Here is an 8,593-nt window from a genome sequence, read left to right as displayed (position 1 = left end):
AGTGAAATGTGAGCGTCATGAGTTTAACTGAGTGACAATGACAAGCACAAGCTCTCATCAAACCACTAATCATCTGTGCCAGAAAATACCATCACCACTAGATGTGCAAAACCATGTTGGCAATAGAAGACTGATTCACCTTGAAAATATCAACTGTGCAAACGACTCCCTAAAGTTAAATATAGAACTGAAGGCTCTTAAACCATTGTTATATAAATAAATCATGAGTATTTATGCTTTGCAACAATAGAAAGAACATCCAGAAGCAAAGCAGGTATATTAAGAACGTTAATATATATATATATATATATATATATAAACAGGATATGGGCACAGGAGAGACTGACACCAAGTTGGATGCTGGGAGGAAAAATGAATAATGGATCAAGGCAGCTGAATTAAAAATATTTAAAATAAGTTTTGAATATAAAACTGCCGGGTAAGGTAAAATGTTGAAGTGGATCACAGCATGATAAAGGGCGAGCAAATGTTCAAAAGAGAGAATATACGTACGTGCATCGGAGAGTGGAAAAAATAATAATACAACTCAACACAAGCAAATTACTGAATATCGCTAGTCGTCTGAACTGCAAATATCGTTTCCTTTCACTCCGCTCACATTCAATCACCGCCTTTCCTTCCCTGTGACGATTTAACACCCTTGTCCCCGTCCCTCTGATGGCAGGTGTAGGCACCCATCATCCACTCACTTGATGTAGTGCTGCTTATTTCCTCCTTCATATCTATCATTCTTGTTCTGTCTGTCCTCCTCTCTTCCCTTTTCTCCCATCCTTCCTGCCATTATTTATTACTCTTCTTTCCACTTCAGGTCCCTCTACACTGAGTGAAGAGCCAAATGATTCCTTGTAGCTTAGACAACCATTTACAATGCTGGGTGGTAACCATACTGCCCAATAAAGGGTGACGTGGAGCCTATTTTGGTGCCCCTATTAACTGGAAGGAGATAAAATGCAAATGCAGTGTCCACCCAGGAACCAAACCTTCATTCTAATAACAATGCCTCGCTGTGGCCTCGCCACATGGGAACATAAGTTCATTGCACGTGATGGATCTAAATGGCCAGTTGCTTGCCTGTGGTTGATGGATCTGCTCAATCACAGACAGGTAGCACAATGACAACCCTCTCTCTCTCTCTCTATATATATACTACGTGACCACAGAGCTTCATTATACCTTACTTATTGGTGACCACCATCATCTGCTCCAACAGTTCCTGCTGTTGTACCATAATAAATCGAAGTAGAGGGAAACAGGACAATAAAATGCTTCATCAACAGGCATGGACGTGCGTGTTTTGGGGTGTAAAATTTGGACAGCATGGAGATGATATGGGAAAGAGAGACTAGACAGGGATGAGAGGTGGAACGGATTGAGATGGCAGTTTGGTCTTGATTTTGATGTGATAAAAGGATGAGAATAAAGCTGAGAAAAAGTGCAAAGTTAATGAGAAGGGTATAAACTTGGCTCATCAATGGTACACTTCAGGCACTGATGTATGTGTGTAATATTATGGGTGTTCCGTGGCATATTTTATGGTTATCAAGCGCACACATTACTTAACCCTTGTACTACAACGGTCCTTCTGGAAGGACTGCGAGGGAAAATGCAGCAGTCTTTCCAGAAGACGGCGGGAAATTTCGTACTTTGTGCGCTCAGTTATTTCCACCTAACTCTTCATTATGCTTGATGAGTAGGTCACCTGGACCCCTGCCCCCATATCCACCATGGAGTAAGGATGTTGCCCTGTTTCTGCAAACTACCCACTTCTCTCTCCCCTCCCCCCAACCCACCCAATCAGGAAAGGAAGCACACCCACCCACTCAAGTGACACCACCTTAAGCCAGTGACACCTCTGTCAGCAACTCCATGGGGGAGGAGGTGGAATGGAAGAGAAAACAAAATGACTAAAGTTGGAAAACATGTGATCATGCATGTTGAGTGAATGGTGAGCCCTTGTATGAAAGAATAGTTCCATGCCAACTACCCCTTTGAACGCTTCCACGTGCCAGAAAAGATTGCAAGTATATGTAATTATGCTGGTCTAGTAAGAACGAAAATATAAAATTTAGTGAAATAGTAAATAAGGAGACTAAGGCAAGTGACAATGCAGAGCGGTGCACTCAAGTGAGAGTGGAGCTATGTACATATGTGTGTGAATACCCTGTTTTATATGTTAGAAAAAAAAAAAACACAGGGTAATAATGAGAATGGAGACAATGATGAATGATATTCAGCAGTGCACTACACACAAGCGAAAGTGACACTCGCTACGAAGTTATTGTGGATTATTATAGTTTTATATGACCATAGATTAGTAAGCCTACAATACTTACAGAAACTGAAAAATACCTTGTAAGTGCATAACTAGTAATAAGTGATAGAAAAATAAGTATATAAGTTAATATTTTTGGTGAAGTCCATAGCTACATTTTATCCCTCACATGGAAACTCTGCATAACCTTGTAAGTGATTTTGTAGTAATACGCGATGATAAAAAAAAAAAAAATGGTATATTTAGCGTGAACATGCAAAAAATACAAAGAAAACATTGTGTTGTCAACTCAGTTACTATTACACTAACGTGGCGAGTTTAGCAGTAAGTGCAGCACTTGTGATTTGGCTCTGGTAGGTTACATCCATACCACAATACAGTACAGTAAGTGTTCATATAACTGAAAATAATAAATAACTTGCTTTACAGCGTTGTCAACCACGGAAATCATCTCCCAAACTTCATCCAGCATGCGGTGTGGTGGCCACTAATTGTATATACTGTCTACGCCTGCCCGGGCGTCCCCCATACTCCAACTGCACAAACCAGTTTCCTTCAGCTTGTTCTCCCTCTTGTCCTGGGTCACATACGAACCTCCAGTTTCTTTCAAAGGCAAATGGAAAGACTGGCTTTTATGTGACTAAAATCTGAACATGTTTGATTAACTATTCGTGGGTCAAAACAGCTCGTGAAAGCACTTTATTTTTCCTGTATCTGCCACACCAACCACGTGGATTAAACCACTGCAGCCGAAGGGTTAAATATGTGCTTAATATGTGTACTTATTTTTGTGTCAATATAAACACAGAGCTCTGAGTCGTAAGATATCTTGAGAATCTAAGTTCCCAAAATTCCTTAGACTCAACAATGCTCATATACCAAGCCATGACCCGCCTCACCACAAGTTTTGGGGATGGGGAAAACAGGGAGAGGAAAATAAATAGTTCAATGGAATAAGAAGCGATGGAGAAGACAGAAATGGAGGGAAGATATGGCCAGCGGGGGAGAAGAGTGGGACAAGAGAGAAGTAGAGAACAGAGGGAATGAAGATAAAACTGGGCGTAATGAAACAAAGTGATGGGAACACCATGGGAATGTGAGGAAAAGCCAAAGGGAAGATACAGGTATAGGTCAGCAGTCACCTAGGAATGGGAGGGGAAGGGAGGTGTGCATGTGTATAGAGAGGTGACGGCACAGGTGAACTCAACACAAACTCCACTCCATGAAATATTCTGATTCTGTAATCCGAAGTTGGTAATTGTCTGTTTGTAGGCTATAATGTACCCTCTGCATGAAGCATCAAGCAAAAGCGGTACGAGTTATCACGAAACTCCTAAAACCAAAGTTGTTAATGACCCTATGGTGTGTGCTTTGAGAGAGAGAGAGAGAGAGAGAGAGAGAGAGAGAGAGAGAGAGAGAGAGAACCATTCCAGTTTGCCTTCCAGCTGTGTTCAAACAAATGGCAAATCCTTATAGGTGAATAATGGGAAACTTCAGGACCCAAGAACTGCAGAAATGTTACCGGCAAACGCTACACAGAAAGGTAGTGTACACGTATTTTGCCATTTTGGGGACTACTTTTGCAAAATGAAAGTTTAGGTTAAAGATATGCTAGACTAAAAAACTGAACGGGGAAGCAAGACAAAGAATATGAAATGCAGTGAGAAGCTAAAGCAGAATGAAACTGGAAACGGGAATGAGATATACAGATACTGTGAATGGGAAAACATGACTATATATATATAAAGGTCACAGGGCCAGCAATATATTCCTTCCTCTTTCTGTTCTAAATCTCACTCTCCCTCCCCAGCTTTTCCATTTCCGTCCATGGATATTATTTTTCTTGTACAAAGATTCAGCTTTTGCCTCGTTTTACCCCTTTTTTCTGTACCCTCTACTCCACATACCAACCTCCCGCTCTCTAACATGTCTGCAGTAAATATCAGTTATTTATACGGGAGATGGTTCTGATTCACCAAATGCATAAACAGTACTATGTCAGTGTTATGGTGTGAAATGTGGCCCGGACAGTTCTGTGGATAGGTTGTATGGTGTGGAATGTAGCAATGCCAGTTCTGTGATCGAGGCTGGGAGGTTTGGAATAAAAATTGTTTCTGTTCTCTTCCCTAAGCTGTGAAATTCTGCTCACTACGAAATAATAACTGAAAGTGTCACTGAAGAGATTATATTCGCCATTTGGAAAGTACCGTAGGTAAAATCAACCCCTTCATGTCATTCAAGCAAATTGTATATCAGACTAATCATATTATTTATTCTACGTTAAATCAGTATCAAGTCATCCAGCAATCAAGGGGTAGGTGGATTACATAGTTTCCTCGCGATCTACGTTAGGGTAAGTCTGGTATGACCTGCACAAAACTCAGACAGAGGTGGGGAGACAATAACAGACACAATAACGAATGTAGTCGCCCGAAGCACAGGCGGCAACATTTACAACCCGAATACAGTTGAGAACTCCTCTTTGAATCTAATTACACAGCATAATGACCACAAAGTTTCCTACATACACAAAGACATATCGATACACATATGTAAGAGAAGAGTGTCCACATCATAATAGGGGCCCAAGTTAGGCTAACTAGTTCAGACATTAAAGGCGAGGTGACCAGTCAATCGTCCCAGTATCGTAATGTGTATGCAATAAACCCCAACCACCCTCTAATTTCAACCTTACGGACCACATCGGGTTGGAGTGCCTCATTAAACCACCACATGTCATTTGGCTAAATAGGCTAGTTACCATCTAACACGCACCACGGTAAATGGTTTCTTAGTGTACAAGAAACCATTTGTCTTATCATTCAGTGTAGTCGTCTGAAACTAACACTACATCAAGAGTGTGGATGGCAGACAGAGAAACAGACAAATAAACAGATAGAGAGACAGATTAGACAGAAAGATAGATAGACAGACTGAAAGACAGATATTTTAACACGTATATACTTAGATACATTTAAACATAAATATATACATACATACGAGTATATATACATACAGAGAATGTTAAGCTAAATATCACACATACATACAGTGAATAAGTGTTGCAACGGATATGTTAGTATGTAATAAATGAGACTGTGAAATGTGGCCCATGATATCACGCCAGTGTACTCACTGTTGGTCATACACCAGCCAAATGGTTACTGCACGCACACACGCCTAAACCCAACACTGACTTTCTAAAGTACTGCAACAGTATAACGCTAGTTGGTTGCTGTCCAAGTAGTATTCCTAACAAACTGTAATGCCAACTACCACAACACAAGTACAACATCACCGTTAATAATGTAACGTCGTCATTCCATTACACCACATTTCCTACGCCATCTTAAACAACGTTATCTTCCTTACACCACTACACCACATTACCAACACCAAACGGTGCAACCTCCTCGCATTAGTACAACACACTCCCACCACCTTTGTGAACAATGCAGTCTTCTCATATCACAAGATCACATTAATTACCAACACAAATGTAAATGATGGAACCTCCTCGCATCACTACACCTCATTATCAAAGCCAAGGTACACGATGCCAGAGCCACACACCACTCTTACATCAGGGCTGCAACATTTATACCATCTGCTACTAGTACTGCTGGCCCATACTGATGATAATAAAGTGGCTGGGATATATTATTTTTCCATAATGCATTTTAGCAATTTTTGTTATTACCAGTAATTATTTAGACATACCGGGGGAGGCGGTGGCTTAATCGGTAGAGAGGTGGCCTGTAGTCCTAACGGACCAGGGTTCATATCCCGCTGGGGCAGGGAACAGTTTAAGGATTTGAATTTCATAAAAGTCAGACTTTACTGATCTACCAGACGACCCGCCGACATGTCGTAAAAATACCCCCGCTAATACCAATACACCAGTCCTGTATGAGACAGCCCTAGCATGTATTCAACATGGACGGTGGGTGTTAGCGCAGAAGTGGTGACATGTAGAGGTGTGCGGTACGTGGGAGGACTACTGGGCCTTGAAAGCAGACTGTGAAGCCTATGCCCAGAGTCGGACACATAAAAAAAAAAAAAATTGATTCTCCTCTGCTTCTGATGGAACACATTGCACATAATGACTGAAAATGGTGTGGCTGAAACTGTGTGCTGAGGTGGGGTTGTGGATGATAGAATGTTATTTAAAGACTTTTAATCAAATGAGAAAAAAAATGAAAAGAAACACTACTACTATGGTCATATAACTAGAACAGGCTCTAATACGGTTATAAACCAAACGCTCTCTCTCTCTCTCTCTCTCTCTCTCTCTCTCTCTCTCTCGCAGTTAAGCAAGCCACCCTGAACATAACAGTGTGTTACGGCAATTCAACCCAGCCATCTGGGATTGTCGTCGTAGCCGAAGCACGGGTCAGCCAGGCAGCAGGGTGGCCAAGAACACAGAGGGCTGGCAGGCAGGCAGATCAGACAACACAGAGAACCCATAAAGGATCCAACAATGAACTTAAAGTTTATGCAGAAAAAAACATATATAAGAAGGGAAAAACTGATGGGAAAAGTGATCATCATCATCATCATACCTTTCCAAGTTTCTGTCTTGGAAACAAAAAACAAATGGTAAGCATAAGAAGTGATCTGAAAAACCATGAAGAGCAACATACTTCAACTCATTCCGCTGTCACACATTCGGAACAAAACTTAAAAGGTGGAAACATAGGAAAGCACATGAAAAATTATTTAAGCGTGGAATGGAGCGACAATGGAACAATTTATTACAAAAACACAAACAAGCTAATATCTGGAGAGAAAGGAAGAGGAAATATATTATAATAGGCTACAATGAAAAAATACTGGTACAATATGGTCTAGGAGGATCGTAAAATGAAAGGCAAAATATGGAACAGACAATGGAAAGGGAAAAACGATGAAGAGCAGAGTGAAGCAGTGCTGATGGTATACGTACTTTGGGAGATATGTGGCAGAAGATTAAATATTTATTAATACATGACAGAAGAGATACAATAAAGGCAAATCTGATGAGATGCTTTCAGATACCAAAGACAAGTTCTAACGTTTATGTAAATGTTGTCAGACGAAAAAAGCAATGCAATTCTCCACTTTCAGGTCGTAGTGCAGCTTCTGGTTCCTACTCATCCCTCTTCAACCACCTCTACCGCCACCATCAACAACAGCAAAAATCACAGCAATCAACAACAACAGCTATCAAATTAATCCTTCAGCATCTCACCCTCCTCTAACAATTGGTTATTTATACAATGGGGATTTCTTCCTTCCGATTCCCCTGAGTAAGTTCGTTTCGAGTCTAATTTGTTTCACGCGGAAGGAGATGAAAATATGGAAATGACGGGGAAGACAAGACACTCAGGGAGGAAAAGCAAGAAATAAGACGAAAGGAAATGAGTGAAAACGCAAAAAAGGGAAGAACATGCAGGAGGATAACAGAATAAACAGCAGGGAGAAGAAGGAAAGCGGTAGATAAAGAATATGCAAGATATTAGGGATGATGGAGAATGTTGGAGGGGAGAATTAATTACAGCAGAGTACGGAGGAAGGGAGGGGGACCGAAGATGTGAAGGGATAAAATTCATAGCATCATAGCACTACATTCCTTACCGTGCTAGAATCAACTTATTCACTCATCTATGTACCGTACCTCAAAAATCCCTATGCCCTCCTCAGACCATATTTCTTAGCCGAACTTCATTGTAACGCTTCCATCAATATTCGTCATTTTCCAAACGTGGCAGCAAGTACAGAACAAATTTCATCCAGTTTAACTTATCCCAACAAATTTCACCTCCTCAGTCAAAGCAACAGCTGGAAGAAGGACGGTAAAATTTGCTGAAGAGGTTTTTTGGGCTATTCAGTGCATCCCTCCCTCTCACTTAAGAATGCGGTGTAAATGTAAGTCTTCCACCATTTATAATCATAAACTTTCTGAAGAGTTTTTTTGGGCTATTCAGTGCATCCCTCCCTCTCACTTAAGAATGCGGTGTAAATGTAGTCTTCCACCATTTATAATCATAAACTTTCCGCATATATCTCGTGAGATGACTTATTACATTTTACATATTTTACCCTCAGTGTATTTCTGCCTCTCACTTCCTTCTCTTTCTAATAAACTGACTTACTCCAGTTCCATATTTACCAGCCGAGATAACGAACCTGGAATTGTTTTCAGTGTGTGTGTGTGTGTGTGTGTGTGTGTGTGTGTGTGTGTGTGTGTGTGTGTGTGTGTGTGTGTGTGTGTGTGTGTGTGTGTGTGTGTGTGTGTGTGTGTGTGTGTGTGTGTGTGTG

Source organism: Coenobita brevimanus, chromosome 97 (genome assembly GCF_032717465.1).
Source record: "Coenobita brevimanus isolate Jiangsu-jjx chromosome 97, ASM3271746v2, whole genome shotgun sequence".
NCBI lineage: Eukaryota > Metazoa > Arthropoda > Malacostraca > Decapoda > Coenobitidae > Coenobita > Coenobita brevimanus.
Note: the sequence above shows the minus strand (reverse complement) of the source record.